The sequence below is a fragment of the Polypterus senegalus genome, chromosome 12 (assembly GCF_016835505.1).
Source record: "Polypterus senegalus isolate Bchr_013 chromosome 12, ASM1683550v1, whole genome shotgun sequence".
In the NCBI taxonomy this organism is placed as follows: domain Eukaryota; kingdom Metazoa; phylum Chordata; class Cladistia; order Polypteriformes; family Polypteridae; genus Polypterus; species Polypterus senegalus.
In genome coordinates this window covers 81,938,792-81,959,730 of record NC_053165.1, presented here as the reverse complement: position 1 = coordinate 81,959,730, position 20,939 = coordinate 81,938,792, and the positions used below count along the sequence as shown (strand labels likewise).

The following is a 20,939-nucleotide window of genomic DNA, read 5'->3' as shown; positions in this document are numbered from 1 at the left end:
TTGTGTCTCATTATTGTTTGGCTGCTCATTAAGGAAACAGAAACAACTATGGGGCCTGAGTCAAGTTAATTAAAATTAAGGCAAAAGAAGTTAATTAGCAGCAAACACTGGTCATTAATTAAGAAGGTGGTCAGAATGAAAACCTGCAGCCACTGCGGCCCTCCAGGACTGGAGTTTGACACCCGTGTATTAAAGGAATTGGAACTGATGTGGTGTAGTGTGACCCCTTGTGGCCAGCAGAGAGATCGCATTTGCTTTGTTTTTCTTTTGACTCCATGTTGCTCTTCTTACTGTCTTGTTTGTTTCAAAAGCCATTGATGATTGCTGGGATGGTCTCCAGATGCCCCACGACACTACCCTGGGTAAGCAGGTTATTAAAATGAATGAATGAACTTCTCATTGTTTCTTCAGCCTGGTTCATCCATCCATTATCTGAAGCCTCGTTTATTTGTTTCTTCATCTCATTCCCTTCTCTGCACCATTCAACACAAAGATGGACCCAAACACCTGGCCAGACACCTGTCCACCTTTGTGGAGCTCATTCATGTCCATGCCCAGGCTCATGCTCGCCCATTTATGGAGAATTTGAGCTCCTTAAGCTGCCTCAAGGGGGGTGCTTGGATGATTCTGAATGGGGGGGTTCTGTTAGGATGAAATGTGAGCAGCAGCAGAATGGCAGGAATGGGGGGGGTCCCATGACAAAGGGTTAGTAGGGTCCATTTGTTGGGTAGGGCGGGTCACTTGGCGTGCAGGTATGGGTTTTACTGTTTAAAAGTCTGCGCTGCTTGTCCACGAATGAAGACGTTTCCTGATTCCCTAGAAAGACTTGTTTGGGATGTAAGTTTGGCATTGGAGTGGGGAATTAAAAATGAAAAAAAAAATTTATGTAAAAATAACGTTCTGGCAAAAGCGGAGTCTCACGGCCTGCATTCCTCTTCACTGACATTTAACTCCAAAACCTGAGCTGCGTTTTTTTCTTTTTTTAAAATTTGTTTTGGATTTCTGCCCGCTAAACCATGTGGTCTTTCTGTGTACTGCTGTGGACACCAAGGCGCTATATAGGCTGTTGGTGTATGGTCAACTGAGCCAACAGCTGATTTTTCAGAAGAAGGTGACCCCCCCCACCACCCCAAACCAGCATGAGCTCAACCAATCAACACCCCCCTCACCCCCCCCACCTCAAAGCCTGGCCTGCCAATAGCAAATCCATAGAATGCATGTGATGTCGCTGCCAGCGTCTCCCGCCATTGGCTACGCCCTTTCCCTTTCTCTTATTAAAACCAGCTGCCTCCTACTCAACGGGTATAAATGCCTCTTTGTGACTTAAGGCTGCATTCCGCGCCTGGCATTTTTTTTCTTTCCGGCTGTTTTCCTCTGCTTACTTCTTCCCCTGGAGAAATCAAATGGGCTGACTGCACTTTGGAGAGCAAAGAGAAGAAAAGAGAAAAACAAGGGGCTGGAGCATAGAGAGTCTGACCAGGGATCTGGGATTAGTCGTGGAATGGTGGGTTGAGCATTTATTTGCCCCCTTTACAAAAAAAAAAAAGGAAATGTGGCTATTCTGGTAATGGATGGGTGCCATTTAAAACGTCAAAAACCGGGAAAGGCACTATAAAGGTGTGATTGATCACTAAACACTCAGCATGGCAAATTGCTTCCTAAATTGCAAGGACCAGTGCCCTCTTGTGTTCAAGTCTTGTGCTTTTCTTTCATTTTCACTATAAAAGGCTGAATATAATTGACTCCATTTAATACTGGAACTTGTTATTCTAACATATAATGCAGATTTTGGTACTTTGGAATGGTGGGCACATTAAAGGGCACCATAATCAACTCTAAGAGTAAGTCTTACTTGGGTGGCATGGTGGTAGTGCTGATGCCTCACACCAAGAAGACCAGGATTTGAGGCCTGGGTGCTCCCCATGCCCATGAAGGTGTGCTCCCACAGCTCAAAGATTTGCAGGTTAGGTGAACTGTGTGTGTGTGTGTGTGTTCACACTAAACTATTTAAGGTGCTATATTAAAGTTGACTAACCATGTGGTCACGAATAAGCATTTTGTAAAATCGGATACTGCCACATGTACATAAGCTACAGTACTTTGGCCAGCTACTCACCATGTAAGGTGCTATATAATGATAGATAGATGATAGATAGGTACTTTATTAATCCCAAGGGGAAATTCACATACTCCAGCAGCAGCATACTGATAAAGAACAATATTAAATTAAAGAGTGTTAACAATGACGGTATAACAATAATTTTGTATAATATTAACGTTTAACATTCACCCCCAACCCGGGTGGTACTCTAACCCTAATGAGTCACTTCAGTAGCATATTCCTTCTGGATTGTAACAAAATGTAGTCTGCACTAACATGTCCAAGCCAGATACCTTTGGCTATACCATGCACCTGGTGATATGCACTATGAAGTGAAGGATAATGATGGGCACACAAAGGCGCTATATGACATTAAGCTTAATTAACAGTGAGAATGTGGAAAATCCATGCAGTGTCTGGACTGAGATTTGACCCCAAGACTCTCACACCATAAAGTAGGAATAAGTACTTTGGAATACCTTGCTGTAGACGTAGGATAGCAAGCATTACTTCAGCAAGATGGTGCTGTGAAAGGTGCAATATATAATAAAGTATAATTGATGACATGGTCATTAGTGAGTCACTGCAGCAGCATACAGTGTGTATTAATAAAGTGCTGCTGTGATACACACATAAGACATACAGTACATCAGCAGCGGGTGGCACTGTGAAAGGCACTATATCAAATAATAATTGATTACTTGGACCAACAGTGAGTCAATGCAGCAACATACAGTGTGTAAGAATAAAGTGCTGTGGCACACACGAGATACTATAAACACTAGTTTAGCAACAGGGACGCCATGAAAGGCGCTATATTAAATAAAACTGGATTAACCATGTGAGTTACTGCAGAAAATAAAGTCGTGTGAGACGCAACTTTAACATGTGGGCCATGAAAGGCACTATAATTGATAATACTCAAGTGATTATCAGTCAATCTCTGCAGCAGTGTAAACTGCCTCCAAAGTAACGACTTTGGCAACACTGACGTCATGAAAGGCGCTATATAGAATGAGACTTGATTAACTGTGTCATCCATCGTCAGTGAGTTATGTGAGACCAGGATGAAGAAGTATTTTGTAATACTGTATTTGATTCTGACACACACACACATAGGCTGCATGACTTTGGCAAGATAAGCGTCATGTAAGGCGCTATATGATGTGAATCTAGTTCAGTAAATTCAGAAATTCTGAATTGTAAATAAATATTGGCTGCATTACAATTTCCAAGTCAGATGTCTTTAGATGATGTGAACCTCGAAGATGGTGCATCAAATAAAGAGTAATGATGGGTACCCACAAGGCGCTATATAAGGCATTAAGCTTAATCGATAGCGTGATTGTTTCGGAGTTTATGAATTTTTGTTCTCCTCGGTTATCTTGGTCCCGCGTGAGTGTGTCAGTGGCTCTGGTGTGCTGTCGCCCCGTCCAGGATGGGTTCCTGCTTAGCTCCCCGGCTGAACGAGAGCGAGGCTGACATGTAAATCGCCCTAAAAGGCGCGCGCTGGTCCGCCACGGACGCCGAGCCAACAACTGATGGAAAACATTAAATAAACAAAGCGGCCGCCGGCTTCGCTCGTCTGTTCCGCGTTGCCTCCTCGCTGCTCCCACGTTGCGGTGCACCTTGCCCGATTGCTTTTTTTGGTAAGATCTTCACTAAACGATGTGATTCTTGGTGGGGCTGCCAAGTCCGCTGCCAAATAGAATTAAGCAAAGGAGATTTAAGAAAAAAGCAAGACGGCGCTGGACGCTGGCCAGCGATGTTAAAGGAGAAGCTGATCTCCCGAAAAGACGGGCGCACAACGGAAAAGGAAAACTCTGAAGTCTTACAGCAGCGGCTGGCCGTGTCTGGGCCCCGCTGAGGTCTCATTCGAGATGTCCAGATTGACCACTATGGAAACCCTGACACCTCCTAAACCTGACTAGGCGCCTGCAGGATCAACTGTGTGGTCACTCTGGTTGTCAACCCCCGACTCAAGCCTTCAAAATGACTCTGCTCTTCATTCTGAATGAAATTTTAAAAATGTGCGAGACCCTTTGGTCACTTTTCATTGAGCATCTTGAAACAAACACGAGTGACCCTTTACAATCTAAAAATCTTACATTTTATCTCAGATGTCCCCCACTCCATGTGAAACCCCACATAATACAACCTTAAATTAAATTTCTGTGGCCTCTTAGACTGTTCATCATGACCTCTGGTTATCCAGACTGCTAAATCAAAGAACTGTGTGGCTATTCAGACTGCCCATTAGACTCAAAGGAGGCTGAACATTTAACACTTGAATCCTGCAGTCACTCGGACTGCCCACTGGGCTCCAAAAACTTCAAACCTGATATTTATCATCAGTTCGTCTACTGCTGGACCATGGCTACCTTGTAGACTAAACCTTTTGGTCATCCAGTGTTCCCACTTGTCTCCTGGACATTAAAACCTACAAGCACCCAGTAAGTTCCCTGCACTCTTTGGTCATACCAACTGCCCACCAAATACTAAAAACTTAAAGTTTGATTTTTGTGCTCACTCAGACATACCAGAAACTCCGGGTTTTTAAATCCACAAATTCAAGTTAGGCAGACTGCCAACTTAGATCCGGTGGTCATTCGGCCTATTCAATACTATGAAACAATCCTTATGGTCACCTAATACTCCTGCTGGACCTCCTTTTGGCAACGTAAACCTGCCAAGAAACTTCTAGAAAACTTCAGCCTGATTCTTGTGGTGACTCGGGCTACTTGCCACAAAATAACTCCAGCAAATGCACATTAGGCACCTTCAGCTTGATCCATATGGTCGCGCAGACTTTTGCTGGACACTAGACACATAACACGTGATCTTCATGTTCAATCAAACTGGCCCACGTAGGCTTAAGAAACAGCCCCGTGGTCACTCTGGCTATTTGCTGGAACTGAGCAACTTCAGTTTGAACTCTGTGGTGATCAGCTGCACGTCTTATGTAAAAAACCATCAAACCAACCCCTGTGATCACTCAAGCTGCCCGTCGGACCAAGAACCGTGAATTTGGTGTCTGTGGTGACCTGACTGCCCATCTTGTACTATAAATCTTCAATCACTCGGAAGTCACTCCGGCTGCCCGTCGGATCACGCATCATAAACTTTGTCCCTGTGGTGACCCAGACTGTTCCTCCTGGTCCTGTCGGTCCCTGCTGTGCCTTACCGGGCGTGACCCTCTTTTCACGCTGATTCCCTCGGTCATTGTCCGCACAGACTGCCTCTCCAGCTGCTGCCGTGCGATGTGCCCGAGCCTCTGCCAGTTTTCGCAGCCGCTGGTTGCCCTGGTTAAGTAAACACTCCGCCTGCTGCAGGGCGCCCGCTGCACATCGTCGCGTGTCGGCCTTGAGATGTGACAGCGGTCGTCTGTGGAGCGCCGATAGACGGGCAGCACGTGTGTGTGTGCGTGTGTGCGCGCGCCCGAGTTAGCAGTTTGTAGAACGTGCTCGTGCATGTTTTTGTCTGCTGCACAAAAAAATACCCCAAAAACCAAGAGGTCTGCCAGCCCATAGTGAAGGAGACAAGGTGGGAAACAACTGCAGGTTTCAATTATACTGCTGTGTTAAAGTGTTAAATATTAAAGGCCAGTCCTGCATTTTTAAAGTGCCTTTTATTCTGCACTGTTCATTGACGGGGAGCAAGCAGCACCTCGACAGTCTAATATAAGGAGACACTAAACAGGCGAAAACCTGAGCTAGGGGGCGCTATTGTGCACGGCAACGGAACTTCACGAGTTGATCCCAATAATCTCCATTTTAATCTTAAACACGATTTATAAATCTGCTTTCAATCATTTTTGAGTGTTTTTTATTTGGACCCCTTGCGATCTCCTTAGTTCATCTCTCGTGTGTGTGTGTCTGTGTGTTCTACTTCAGCCAACGGTTGTGTTTTACTGGCGTAAATTTTACCGAGCCGAGTGGTCCGCTTAATCATCCCGTGTGAAGGGACCCCCCAGGCTAAATAAACAGCCTGAAGTGTAAAGAAACGGTAAAGTGAAGCGCGGGGCTATATGGGTGGGCTGCTCGGCTTGCTGTCTGTGTGAACGCGTTACGCCCTTCACGTGTCCTCATGTCCTTGTGACTTGTCTCTGTATTCACACTTTTTCGAATATACATGTTTAGTTTTTTTGACAAATGTATAACGTTGTCCCGGCGGGGATGTGGCTGTCTGTAACAGGCCTGTAATAGCAGCGTGGCTTCGGAAAATCGGGAGTCTTTTCAGAATGACCACCACCAGACGAGGCCATTGTTTTATTTTGTGTTCTTAAACTGGAGAAGAATCCATTGGCAATTAACCCATATACTGTAGCATCTTATGTGTTCAGTACTTTACAAATGAACGAGAGCAGGTAATGATTGTTTGATATAGCGTCTTTTATTGCAATTGTTTCTAAAAAGGGAGACGTTTTATTTATAACACAATTCAGTCTTTTAAAAAAGTACTGTCGTTTTCTATATCGGGCCTTTAATCTTTGGCTTTTTGTTAAGTCGTCAAGGATGAGTAAATTCTAACGTATTCCTCGTAACACATTTCCAGCAGCACGATGGCGTCTATTCCTAAATAGAAGTATAAATGAACAATACTTTGTATAGTGCCTTTTACAGGCAGCGTCTCTGGGTCAGCAGAAGTTTTATTAACAGTTAACTTTTTGAGTATCTCGAGTACCACAGAGAGCCTTTCAGCTCCAGTGCTTTGTAAAGAAGGCAAAAACAATGAGCCTTTGTCTGATACTATGCAGCCGGCTTACATAGTCAGGGAACATTGAAAGGGCAATCTGCTTTATAGCGCCTTACACTGTCTGTGCTTACCAAGGGCAGTTATTTTATTTGCAGTGCCATTCTAACTTCGTGCCTTTAATGAATAAAAAACCGTCAATCTACTATATAGCGCCTTTCATTATCACTGTTTCTGTGCAATTTAGGTACACATTTTATAGTTTATGTCCAGTCACATTACTGCACAGTGTTCAGGCAAAGCAATCTGAAAATACGCTATATGGTCTGTATAGCACGTTTCATTTTCATTTTTTATGAAAGTGAATTCAAGATTGCTAATATTTATTTATATCACATTTCATTTCTTGGTGTTTCTGTAACGTAATTAAAAATAACCAATATTTTACATAGTGTTTTTCAGTTTTTCCAAAAAAATCAAGAATGAACAATTTTGCCTCCTATGCTGTATATAGCGCCATTCATTGTCGGCATGCCTTATAAATTTGGGGCAGACACGTCTTATACATCCACTGTCTTTCATTCTCAGTGTTTCCGAAGTGCAGCCAAGATCATTAATGTTTTATATAACTTTATTAGTGCCCTGCAATGGCCTGCCCCCCTGACGGTGAACTGGATTAAGCAGGCTTGAGAATATTAGATTATAACTGAGTAGAACATTCATAAGTCACATGTGCAAGAATTAGCATTATTTTGTTATATAGTGCCTTTTGTCACAGGCACTGTACCTTTACTTGACTCTCCAGTGTTCCCTAACAGTACGACTGAGAGACAGAGCTGCAGCTCCATATTCAGCTTCATGCATTTTTTGGACTTTTGATGTGAGTGTGACAGTCCCACGTGTGCCAAGGACTACACCTCTGCTGGGTATGGGTGGGCACCTCATTTGTAGTTAACTGTCTCTCTGCCAGTCAGGTCTGCTCAGCCATGAGTGTCCATCCAAGGGTAAAGTAAAGCACTTCTCTTTCTCTGCTTCTGTCTTTTAGGTTCATTACTGGGTTTGAAAGAACGTGAAGCCTGCATGAGACTGGAGATTTAATGGTGTGGTTCTGCTGGACAGCCTTGTATTACAAAACGTAATTTGCCATTGGGACTTGTGGAAACAGGTAAGTTGGTACCACTGTGGGATTGTGGCTCACCTGTCATGTAGAATGGAAACATCTGAAGCCATCTGCTTGAAGAATCATTCAGTCACAGTGCTGAATCCTGCGAGTAATGTTGGGGTCAGTGGTGGGATTTCACACAATTCCTGCATTGAAATCCTATATCTTCTAATCATCCCAAACATGCCATGAGTGGGATGTGGGAAGATCACAAGACAACACAGAGAAAAACCCACACAGACACAGGGAGAACAACCACACTGCACAAAGGTAATGGCTGAGCTGGGATGATGAATCAAGAAAGGCTGAAATACATGCAGCCATTTGTAAACCAGCTTAAGGCTGTCAAGGTGCTTTAGATGGATTACCATGAAAGGCATTATAAAAGAGAGGATGAATAACATTAGATAGAAAAGGCACAATATAATACATGAATATACAGACAGATGTGTAAGGCACTAAATAATAAATAGATAAATATAATGGATATACAGAAGACACTATAGAACAGATAGACATGGAAGGCATTTTATAAAAACATCCATTGATCCATTATCCAACCTGTTATATCCTAACTACAGGGTCACGGGGGTCTAGATATTTATATCTGCAGTGGGCTGGTGCCCTGCCCAGGGTTTGTTTCCTGCCTTGCGCCCTGTGTTGGTTGGGATTGGCTTCAGCAGACCCCATGACCCTGTAGTTAGGATATATTGGGTTGGATGGATGGATATTTATATAGAATAGGTTAGATAGATATGCAAGACACTACCTATGATCAATTAGACTGATGCAAGGCCCTATATGATAGACGTGGAAGACATTAAATAATAAACATGAAAGGAGCTATATGATAGATATGTAAGGCAATATATAATCCATTCGCTAGATAGACAGATATGCAAGACACCATATATTATGCAGATGAATGTAGAATACATTATGTAAAGAACACGAAATGTGCTCTATGATAAGAAAAAGGCAATATATCACATTAGAAGAGTCAAGTTTGATTATTTCCTATTTCTTTATTTTTATGTTGATTAGGTTGAGTTGGTCATTTTCTCTTTTTCTAGCTGATCCTTGTGGACAGCAGAGTCCTCTTCTCATCGGAACTTTCTTCCTGTTGTACCTTCTGTCTCTGCAGGAAGGTCACCCACCATTCTTGTCGCTGGCGGACAGGATGGCTGGTCAGGCGATTCCTTCCGTTTTTCAGGATGGCTAGAATTTCGACACCAGCGGTCTTTTTGACTCTGGAGATGTCAGGGTAAAGGGAAAAAAAATAAGCCCAGACAGTCCGATCTTGATTGTGGTATCCTGACTGACCCCCTGATTATCTTACCGGACTTGGAAAACAGCAGCCGGCCGGTGACCTCCAGCAGACCTCGCGAAAAACCTGAGCCAATTGCAGACAAACAAGAACTTGAATCATGTCCATCAGATGAATGCGTCCGAGCACGAGATGCTTTTTGGGGGGATGTGGGAGGTGGCAGTCACAAGCCAGACATTGACTTCCGCCAGGCTGAGTCTGGAATTTAGCGGCCGACAGCGAGGGGTGCGGGAGGCCGCCTGACACAACGTCTGGGGCGTCATGTCCAGAAGCAGAGCTCGACGCTCTCGGGGGGACCGCAACGGTCAAGAGGAGGACAGCGTGCCTTTCGTATTAGCAGAGCTCCGCTTAGGGCAGAAACAAAGCGGGGGATGCTCGGCATCAAAGGGCTTTAAAACTCCTCAAGAACCGTAAAGATTGGGGGGTCAGAAGTGCTACATGGCTGGGATTGCATCGCGACTTTCTGAAACAGCACTTCATATCAAGCCGCTTTAATAAATGTCCCGCCCTCTTGTAAAGCTTGAGCAGTAATTGGACGGTTTGCATTTCAATCAAAGCTGATCTGCTGGCTGATTGGTTAAATGCTGTTGCTTGACTCAAAGGCTATCCAATCAGCTCTTTGATGCAATTTTTGCGTGTACCTGCATGCTCAGCTGTATGCTGAGCTTAGCGGGACACTAAAAAGAAATTAAAAGATACAAAAGTGGCCAAAAGCTAAGGATCTTTTTATTTTTTCGAAAACATACTTAGGATGGTAAGTCATCCGAAGTTCAACGACATGCCAGAACACAAAGAATTAGAAACCTCCTCCCCGGCGGGTGACTCCCTTTGCCGTCTTTTCACGGTGCACACTTTCAACAAAGACTGAGCTTTTCATTTAGTAAATGACCTTTTATATAGTGCCTTTCACTAGTAAAGTTTGTTTTATATCATGGAATGCTTATTACTTTGCACATCGTTTTGTCTGTCAATCCTATAGTGCCCTTCATATCTATCAATCTACTTATCGTGTCTATCATATAGTGCATTTTAACCCTATGCTGATTGGCTTGTTTGTGTCCTAATGGTTCTGCTGCTATGTTCAGTATACCCGATACTGTATGTGATGATGATGATGATGATTATAAACTGATATTTCTGAGCCCAGCACAGTGCTCAGCTTGTACTTGGGGGGTCGGGGGGCACTTGCAGTCCCCTCTCCTCTCTTCTATGTTTTTTCTCTTCTTTTCCTGCCCCCTTTAACCTTTTCATTAATCAGTCGACATTCTGCGGTGTCACAATAATAAACATTTTCATAAGGAAAAAAGGTGCATTCCATTCTGGCGGACTTGACAGAGGGCTTGTGTTTCCTGGCGGGCTGCCCGTAACAACTTCGGCACATCCTCCTGGGGTGCGCTGCATTGTCGACCCTGAAGGTGGGCTTTTCATACCCACACTGGGATCTAAGAGGAGAACGGCATGTTCTCGATGTTTCCACTTGCCAGAACCCCTTCTACCCCCTCCCCCCACCCTTAACAACCAGCACCTCGGTATATTTTGCTGATTTCCGCTCATTTCAGTGACGACTTCCTCCATTTAAAATAACAGAATCAATCAATCAATCATCATTTATTTATATAGCACATATTCATACAAAAAAATGTAGCTCAAAGTGCTTTACAAAATGAATAGAAAAATAGAAGACACAATAAAAAATAAATAAATAAATAATAATAAATAAATAATAACAGAAGGAGCTCAGCGCCTCATGCTGCTCGCCGGCTGTTATATTTTCGGTCATCTCAACTCTCAAGCGCCCCCTCCTGTTTAAGAACTGATTCTTTTGAAGGCGTTCCTAAATAAACACTTGAGTTTCATGCCCTCAACAATCTGAATGCCCACCCCCGCCAAGTGCTTTCTGATCTACCAGACAAAACAGGAAGAGGCATCCAGTAGCAGAAGTGTGCCCCCAATTAATGAAGCGCAGCCCCAGTCGCACCTCTCATTATGACAGTGTCCACTAGGTGGCTCTTCTTGTTGGCATGTATTCCAAGTTGATTTTGTCGTTTCCCTCCTCTAGTTGGTGGCTTTTTCTCTTTGATCTGCTGTCCTTTGTTGGTTTGACTGGCAGTATTCATCGTCCATTTAGTAAATCTGTAGTTGAAAATAAGATGATAATATAAAAGAATGAACAATAATCTGAACTGCCAAGTGAATGAGGGGATAAACTAATAATAAAATGAATCAATTCATCCAGATATAATTTATAGGTATACAAGGGTCGTTCTGTCAAATATCCAGTCAAGTGAAATTCTGTTGTGAAGTGAAAGTGAAAGTCCGCTTTCCAGCGTCATCATTAGTGAGCGTATTGATCAATAATTAATACACTTAGCATGAATGAATGAATTTGTCAAGTAAATTCAACAAAATGGCTCTGGAAAGGAAGCAAGGAGATGAGTGAGTGTGGGAGTGAGCGAGTGTGCTCTGAAGTTGACTGCCATCCTGTCCTGAGTTGGCTGCTACTGCAGTGGGCACCAGCTACCCATGTGCCTGTAATGCAGTGGTCCTCAACCTGTGGGGCGGAATCAAAAATATGAAAAAATCATCTGTTGAAACCAAAACTAACTTAAACTACTTTCTGATACTAGAACAATAAATATAGAGTTAGATAAATGTCGATAAAAGCAGGTATAATAAAATGTGCATCTACATTTAAAAAAAATGTTAGGGGGGCGCAATTAAAACTGTTATGAAAACTCGGGTCACAAATACTTAAAGGTTGAGAAACGCTGCTGTAATGGGAGGAGTGGGTCTACTGAAAAATAAATGAATGGGTGGATTAATTCATTGGCTGATTTTTCAGATGCTTTAATCCTTACAAACACATTGAATGATTGTACATCCTTACCATATCATCTTCTAAGCCCGCTTAATCCTGAACAGAGTCCTGGAGAGCTGGAGCCGATCCCAGCAAGCATCCGATGCAAGGCAGGAACAACCTCTGGATAGGGTGCCACTCCATCGCTGGCTGAGCACATTCCCACCCCACACCCATATATCAAGGGACATGGCAGTGTCACCAGTCCACCTAAACTGCATCATTTTGGACTGTTGGAGGACAACGGAGCACCTGGAGAAAACCGGGACACAGGAAGAACTCCACGCAGGGAGGGTCCGGGACATGAACCTGGGTCTCTTTACTGTGAGGCAGCAGTGCTACCACTGTGCCACCACGCTGCTTGTGATGCATTTTGTGTGAATTAATTCATTTCTTAGACTGATTTTTATTATTTATAAGTTTATAGGGTTGTTATTAAAATTAAGCCCTAAAGCATTAAATTCATATTCCATTCTCATGGCTTTCTCTCCATCCATTTTACAAACCAACTTAATCTAATTTATAGATGAGAGGGTCTAGCAGCATTACATAGAAACCAGAAACCCTCCCCGGTTGGGACGCCAGCCCATCACACAGCACACTTACCAACACTGGGGCAGATTACAGTAAACGGCTACACCAGTGTGGAGTCAGAGGAGCAGGCGAGAAAAGCAACAGGGACACGGGGAGAAGATGGAAAGGCCACAGAGCAGGAGCGGAGCCAGAGACATCAGCACCGGACCACCCAAAGGATGAGGACTATGATGATGATGATTGTAAACTGAGCACATTTTAGATCAAAGGATTTAAAGTAATAATGACAATAAAAAATATGATGAATATTATTAGTATTATAAACTGAACTTATTTTATAGCAAGGGATTCAATTTAATAATAATGCAAATGTGACTATTATAAACTGAGCACATTTTAGATCAAAGTATTTAAAGTAATAAGTAAAAGCAAATTACTTATTAATAGGGTGGCACGGTGGCACAGTGGTAGCGCTGCTGCCTCGCAGTAAGGAGACTTGGGTTCGCTTGCCGGGTCCTCCCTGCGTGGGTTTCCTCCCACAGTCCAAAGACATGCAGGTTAGGTGCATTGGCGATCCTAAATTGTCCTTGGTGTGTGTGTGTCCTGCAGTGGGCTGGCGCCCTGCCCGGGATTTGTTCCTGCCTTGCGCCCTGTGATGGCTGGGATTGGCTACAGCAGACCCTTGTGACCCTGTGTTCGGATTCAGCGGGTTGGAGAACGACTGACTACTTAATAATCCATCCATCCATTTTCTAACCCGCTGAATCTGAACACAGGGTCATGGGGGTCTGCTGGAGCCAATCCCAGCCAACACAGGGCACAAGGCAGGGACCAATCCTGGGCAGGGTGCCAACCCACCGCAGGACACACACAAACACACCCACACCCACACACCAAGCACACACTAGGGCCAATTTAGAATCGCCAACCCACCTAACCTGCATGTCGTTGGATTGTGGGAGGAAACCCACGCAGACACGGGGAGAACATGCAAACTCCACGCAGGGAGGACCCGGGAAGCAAACCCGGGCCTCCTAACTGCGAGGCAGCAGCGCTACCCACTGCGCCACCGTGCCGCCCCTACTTAATAATATTATTATAAAATGAACACATTTTACATTAAAAGATTCAATGTAGTAGTAACAATAAACAAATATATCTTATTTAATTATTATAATAAAATGAGCCCATTGTCCATCAGGCTCTTCAATGGTATAATACTCAATAATAGCAAGCATGACTGCAGCTCCGCCACTGTGCACCACTGAGGCTCCCTCCGCCTTCTCTGTCCTGGCCAGGCACTTCTCACGCTCAGCTGTGCTCTTTCTCTTGCAGTGACCCCTGTCAGTGTCCATTATTGGAGAGGACAACACCCCAAAGTGTAGACTATACCCGCTAACGATGGTCATTTTTAACAGGTATTAGAGCCCCCTGTTCTGGTCTGTATTAGGTCAGACCCTTCCTTCCCCTATTAATGTTCTTCTAGGGGTCCCATTGCACCAAGTTCCATCCTCTGGAGTTTCACGTTACCTGCTTCCCCAAGTGACTTCAGTGAAGTCAAATGCTGCCTTCAAGCCACTCCATGATGCGCTGTCATAAACATGCAGTATGCCTCAGGGGTCAACACCGACTTCTGACTATTTACCAAACTACACTCTGACCATCTGACTGCTCGCCACACTGGTGGACCCAAACCCTGCCCACTGTAGCCCCTCCATGTGTTTCCTTTAGATGGAAGTGTCTGCCCTGAAAGGCACTATATATGCATGAGCGTGTCTTCAGAATGAGGTCAGTGGTCCCCTCCTCTGAGTCGCTGCCCTTTCTCTAACCGTGGGTGTGTTTGTAAACAGCATGAGCGCATTCCGCTCTGGGCGCGGTGTGTGTATTTTGCAGTCACTCCTAATTGAGGCCAGAAGCTTTTTTATTTATTTATTTATTTATTTATTTTTTTTGGGATTTGCACGCCCATCCGCTCTTCACCCCAGGGGATCATGGGAGGAGGCTGAGTCCGGTTCGGCCAGCTGTGCTGCATGCATTCCCGAAGCAGTGAGGCTGCTCACCGTCGCCACCACCAGCAGCTTGTAAACAGAATCTGGAGTATCGATAAATAAACTTTAGGCACTTTATATTTCATTCTAGTATTACAAAGCAATTGTCCCCAAATTCTCGTCACTTGTATGGCACTTCATTCGCAGGTCGTCCCTACTGGGCTGTCAAGACGTGAACTTAGGTCCACAGCCCCCGAGGAGCAGCCGGTCCATCCAAACTCGGCCTGCCCAAGTGACTGATACAGCTGGCGTCTGTGAGGGCGTCTCCTAAAATGGGTACACAACTGAACTTTATTTTATATAGCGCCTTTCACAGGGACAGCCATTTCTATTATACAGGACTTTCTGCATTCAGCTCTAACAGGCTGTGCTTTACGGAGAACAGAGTAATGCTTTATACAAATATTAAAGTTTGAAATGCATTTTATTGAAAGCTACACTATATAGTGCCTCTCATGGTGAGCTCAGACGCCAAGCACTGACCTTCACTTAATAGAAGGTCTGATTAGCCCATGCCTGGACGTTGCCTGTGTGGAGTTTTCATGTTCATCCTGTGTCTGAGAGGGCTCTCCTCGCTCATCCCCAAAGATAAGCAGGTTAAGTTGACTCCAGATTGGCTACAGGTGGGCCCTGAGGTGGTCTGGCTACCCAGCCACAGTTTGTCCCACCCCATTACTCTGAATTTGATTAAGTTGGTTGGAGAGTTTGAACTTCTGGATGGACAGTGGCCACCTCAGGCGCTGAACGCTGCACTCTGGGGCTGAGAGGTGTCTGCACTAGCCGTTGTGCCAGGTGTTTCCCCCCAGTATTTCTAGAATATTCCTAAAACGCTCCCATAGTAGTCATTCTTGGCATTTTGAAAGTGTTGGGGCACCCTAGTGGCCACTAGGAGGCAGACTCAAAGCCATCTTCTCCTGCTGGCCTTGCAACCCAGAGCTATTGGCTCATATGGACTCAATCTGGGCTTTAACTGCTCATGAGAGTTTCTTCAAAATGCGCCATTTAGCAAAATCAGACCAATTAGATACTGAAGCAGGGGCAGTTGGGGTCTCCTTCGGGTGCTCCGTTGCATTACTGGCTTTCCTCCAGTGTGCCCATTAATTCACTTTGACCAGGAGAACGCAGAGCCCAAAGATCTGGAGGCCTCGGCAGGAAATGCGTTCCAGCGGCCACCACCCTTCCTCCTGCCTTATCAATTTTTCATCTTGGGCTGTGGAAGGAGACAATTTCCAAAAAAAAAAGGGAGCCATTGGGTGGGACCACCCTCAGAGTGGGAAGGTTAGAGGTCACTGCTTGAAGCCTTTCTCAAACAATGCATGCTTTCATCAGCTGCTGTGTGGCCACGGGGGCTCCCGCGCCAGCTTCCGAAACACAAACCGCGGTGTGGTGGGGATGTTTATACGAGACCACAGGACTGATCCAACCCCGCTGAAATTGTTGGAATGGGACTGCTCTTGGGCCGGAAGAAGGTGGGCTGCACCTCTCCTTGGCTGACTTGAGCATTTAAGTAGTGTTACACCTTTAGCTTTGTGCTGGGAGCAAATAAGCCCTCCCGAACCGGAAGCCCCCCAAAAATCCAACCATTGACCTTGAATGTGGTGTTAAGCGACTTGTGAGCTCCCTCTGCTGCATCCCTGGGGTAATGGCGACTGATGTGTGTAACAAGAAGATGTGGTGCAGCTCTAGCTCTGTCTACCTAACTCCATTCTGGAGGTCTGAGAGTACCCCTAAGTATAGCCAGGGCAGCACTTCAGATTGTCTATACACAGCAAAGACCACCATGCAGCGTGTGGGAGACTGGGTCATTTTCTGTGTTTGAATGCTTGTATGTGTCAGTGTGGAGACAAGAGGGCCCCCTCTAGTGTCTGCCTGCAGTAGTGTTGTGAAAGAGGAAACGCGGCACACCAGTGGAAGGAAAGGGTGGGGTTAGGAGCCCCCCCTGCTGTTTGTAATTAGAGCTCCCTCTGCTGTATGTGCGTGGTAGTGCAAATGAGACTGATGAGTACCCCTCTCTACGTAACACAGGATGTGGTGGGGTTTTAAGGTATATGCAGTCAGTTCTCTAGTAATATTGTTGTTTAATCATTTATCAGCACATTCTGCCCCCCTTTTGTATAAGAGGGCAGGGAGAGGCCTCATTAAATACCAACAGTCTGCCATCTGCTCCCTGCCCATCTTATGCCTGTAAGCCGTCACCTTATCTTCTATGTAACACTTGGACATCCCACTCTGCCCATCCCATGTCCCGCAGTGAGGACCCTCTCCAGTAGCACATGGTGCGTGCATTTTACAATTAGGGACGTACACTGTGGTGCTCCCTCTAGTGATTGTGATTGTGCGATAAAAGAATACATCTCTCAAAATACTGGGCGGAAACGGGAAAGAGTGCTGTTTGAATGGACAACCTCGCCATTAACTGTGAGAGCACCTCCTGGTGTACACCTGTGGTACTTCTGAACAATTCTCTGGGCTTGTGCAGTGCGGAGTCCTAAGAGCTCCCTCTAGTGGCTGCCTGTCACAATCCTTCCTATGAATAAGATTACCTGAGAGCACCCTCTAGTGTGCGGCAGAGGGGGTGCTGAAATTGAATAAATGTGCCTCTCACATTTGGGGTATGGAGACTTGAGTTGCAGCCCTCCACAGAGTAGTGTGATGAAGAGCAGGACTTTAGGGATCTTTACATCTTGACTTGATGTTAATCTGAACAATCTCAGTGAATAAGATGGATGAGCTTATTGCACTCCGTCTAGTGGACGCCTCTCACAGTCCTTTCTATCGTGGAAAATACAGGCCACTCAGCCCAACAAGCTCAACAAGCTCCCTAAAGTCCCGCTCTCCACCACCCTACTCTGTGGTGGGCTGCAACTCAAGCCACCCAACCCACCCAACCCACGTCCTCCGCTTTGGCTAAACCACCACAAAGTGCCAAACTCTTACTGAGCAGAAGCAGGATCAGTCCGAGGTGACCGAGTACCCCACCATACTTGCAGGGTCACAGATGAGTTGTGCTGGCAGGACATTAGAACCTCGAGGACTCCTTAAGTGTGGTGTGAGAGACCGCGCCATAGTTAATGAGTGAAAGATCGTCCTGGCTCCGCCCATTACCATAACCCCACCCCCGACTTACAGGACCGCTGAGGGTTTTAAATGACTCTGGGATGTAAAGAATGCTGCACATCTGGAAACCTCACTCTGCCTTCATTAACTCTGAGCCCTCCTGAGACCCGGAATGTAAAAGCCTTGGAAAAGTCGGGGGAAAGAGGCGCCATAGCATCAACCGAGCGATCAGCCACAGGGACATCAAAGGAAAATCGTATCGGCCGAGCTGAACTCGTGGCCACCGAGCGCAATCCTCGACTCTCCACCCTCCTCTGCAAGCATGCATAGCTGGACATTCATGACTGTATGAAAGGCACTATATGGAGCGGCTGTAATCTATGCCAGCCTCCCACCAGGAGATACAAAAACATCAGGGATTAATTATTTCCTGCGGTCAGGTCAGGCTGGGTGCTGCGCGTTATGAAACGTGGCTCTTGTGTTTGACCCTCCGGCGCTCACATGGCTGGAAAAAAAGGACAGGGAGCAGCACGTCGGAGGTCAGCTGATGCCACCTGCTGATCAGCTGAGAGCGCGCAGGCTATGCCTCGTCACACAAACACACAAGGGGCTTTGCCATTAACCCCCTCACTCCCAAGATCCTCCACCAGACGAGTCTTTTATGTGGCACCAATCCAGACTGGGCTAGAAGGAGAGCTGTCACACAACTTCAGGCAGGCAGTGGGTCACCTCAAGCTCGTCACCTCTACCCTGCGCTATGTGACCTCCTGTAGGCGACCCTCTCATCTGCCACGCGTGGTGCCCTTTTCTTTGAACATTTTCACACTTTTACCAGTCTGATGCCCAGAAGAAACATCCCATTGTGACAATCAGGCTGGACTTTGCTCCTTCGTGTCGTCACTGTGTGCTCCCTCTAGTGTGTGGCTGAGAAAGTGCTGGCATTGACATTTGGGGCTAGGGGGGCTTCGGTTGCTACCCTCCCTGAACTAGTGTGGGGGGGAGTAGGACATTAGGGGTCTCAGTTTGTTGTTTGCTGAATCGGAGGTCGGCTTGTTGGGGCTGATTGTCTGCATGAGTGACCCGCTCTTAATGAGGTATGAGAGCGCCCTCTAGTGGATGCCTGCCACAGTTCTTTGTCAGTGAGCTCCCCTCCAGTGTGCTGCTGCAGAAGCACAAATAGTTCTCTCCCCCAGTCAAGGTTATATAATGGGTGGGTCAGACTGGTGGCTCTTCCTGGAGGGTCCCAGCATTCCGCACGTTAGCAGTGCCCATCATGATGTAGGACAGCACCCCCTAGTGGATGTCTATGCATGTTCAGGGGACCCTCATTGTGTGCCACGCCCTTCTGTCACGGAGAACGGTTAAGAGCTCCCTCTAGTGTATTGTTTGATTATTGCCAAAAAAAAGGCCCTCATGGCACAGTTGGTGACACCCCACTCTCCATGCCAGAGTTAGCATTGAGAGCCCCCAGCAGGGGAGCCAACGGTCGAGAGCTTCAGGGAGCACCTGCTGCTGTAGGCCTGCTTATGCGGAGTTGTAGACCAGAGTGACGCTTTGAATGGTCCCTAAGTTCTGGTGACAGTACCCTGTCTATTTATGTAGGGTATTGGTGAGCAGGTGTGGGGGACCCCTATACTTTATTCAGGATCCAAGGTTGCTCAGGAAGTAAAGCAGACCCCTGTGTTCATACTGGCAGCCTAATGTTGAGAGCGCCCTCTGTTGGTGCACTTGGGGTATTGTGGGGACCATTTTTGAGATCTTTTGAATCTGTTCAGAGGGCAGGCAGGCAAGTTCTGTGGTATGCCTGCTGTCGTGTCTTTTGTAACACCAACCTCCTCATGGATGTCGCATCTTCTCGATCGATACAGCGTGTGCCATTTAGATTGGACTTTTGTCTCTCATTGTCCTCACTGCGTGTGTGCTCTGGGACTGTGGAAGACACTGACTAATGGCTGCAGCTGCCTATTGCTTCCTCCACATTTCTGTCAACTCCCCTTCGTGTCAGGTCCAACGACGTGTGTAAGGATGTCCAAAAATAAACTCAGGAAAAAAGTCCCACCCGAGTACTTTGGCCCGTCATCTGCGCACAATGCGAGTCTCGAAGCCCGCCAGCACTTTGCGCTTTTCTTTGTCTCGTTGCTGCCCTCTTGTGGCCAGCTGTGTTATTGCACAATATCTCCCGTGTCAATCCGACAGTTTCCTTCCACGCCTCGTCCTTCTGTGGTGCCCCATACTGCCCAGTTGGGTCACTGCATGGCATGTCATTCTCTGTTGCCCCTCTGCATCACTGTGCTCTATCTGCAGGTTCGGGGGTCTCGCTCTGCAGCCTGCTGTAGTATTATTGCCCAGAACATCTGGTGCCTCACTCCATCCAGTAGTTTAATTTTTTGTGCCACTTCTTTCCAAGGTCTTCTACTCATCCGTCTATTTCAATGCACACCTTGACAGCAGATTGTCGTATTGTGTGTCCCACCATCCAGCTGTTTCTTTCCACACTGCAACATTCCCTAGTTTTTCGTTCTCTCCACTTACAGGGGTATAGTGTCATTATTGTCACGTGAAACTCTTGGATGTGTTGTTTCACATGCAGCTCCGCAGACCCTCTCAGGTTCTGTCAGGCTGGATGGAGACCACCGGTGGACGGTGATATTCGTGTCTCTCCAGAGATGTTGCATGCGGGGGCTCGGGCTGGCCGCTCAACGACATTACCAGAGTTGTCCCTAAGCTACTCCTGTGTTGTCCAGTAGGAAGGTGAACCTTTGGTCCAGTCTGAGGTCCAGAGCACATCTTCATGAAGGGCGCCTGTGGATTTTTCTCCATTCAGCTGCCCCTCAACGCTGACTTGCCTCCCAGTCCCTGATGCTGCCACCACAACGGTAGTTCACTGGTGATGGGAGATGCCTGGCTTCCTCCAGACCTGACGTCAAGCTTGGTTTCATCAGACTGGACAGTCTTGTTCCTCACAGTCAGAAAGTCCTTGAGATGCCTTTTTTGCAAACACCAACCGGGCTTTTTTGTGTCTTTTACCGAGGAGAAGCTTCCGACTGGCCACCACAGTCCAGGCCAGTGGAGTGCTGCAGTGACGGTTGTCCTTCGGTGGAAGTTTCTCCCATCTCCACACAGGCTCAATGGAACTCAGCCTCAGTGACTATGGGGTTGTT

General features: G+C 46.2%; 1 protein-coding gene across 1 annotated transcript in view; it reads left to right on the top strand.

Moving 5' to 3' along the window:
• The window catches only part of kank2 (KN motif and ankyrin repeat domains 2), a 79,879-nt gene that overhangs the window by 40,950 nt on the left and 17,990 nt on the right, over positions 1-20,939 (top strand). Inside the window, exon 2 of the mRNA XM_039772646.1 lies at positions 7,839-7,958. The gene's annotated coding sequence lies outside the window, so the exon portion shown is untranslated. The remainder of the gene's footprint in view (positions 1-7,838; positions 7,959-20,939) is intronic.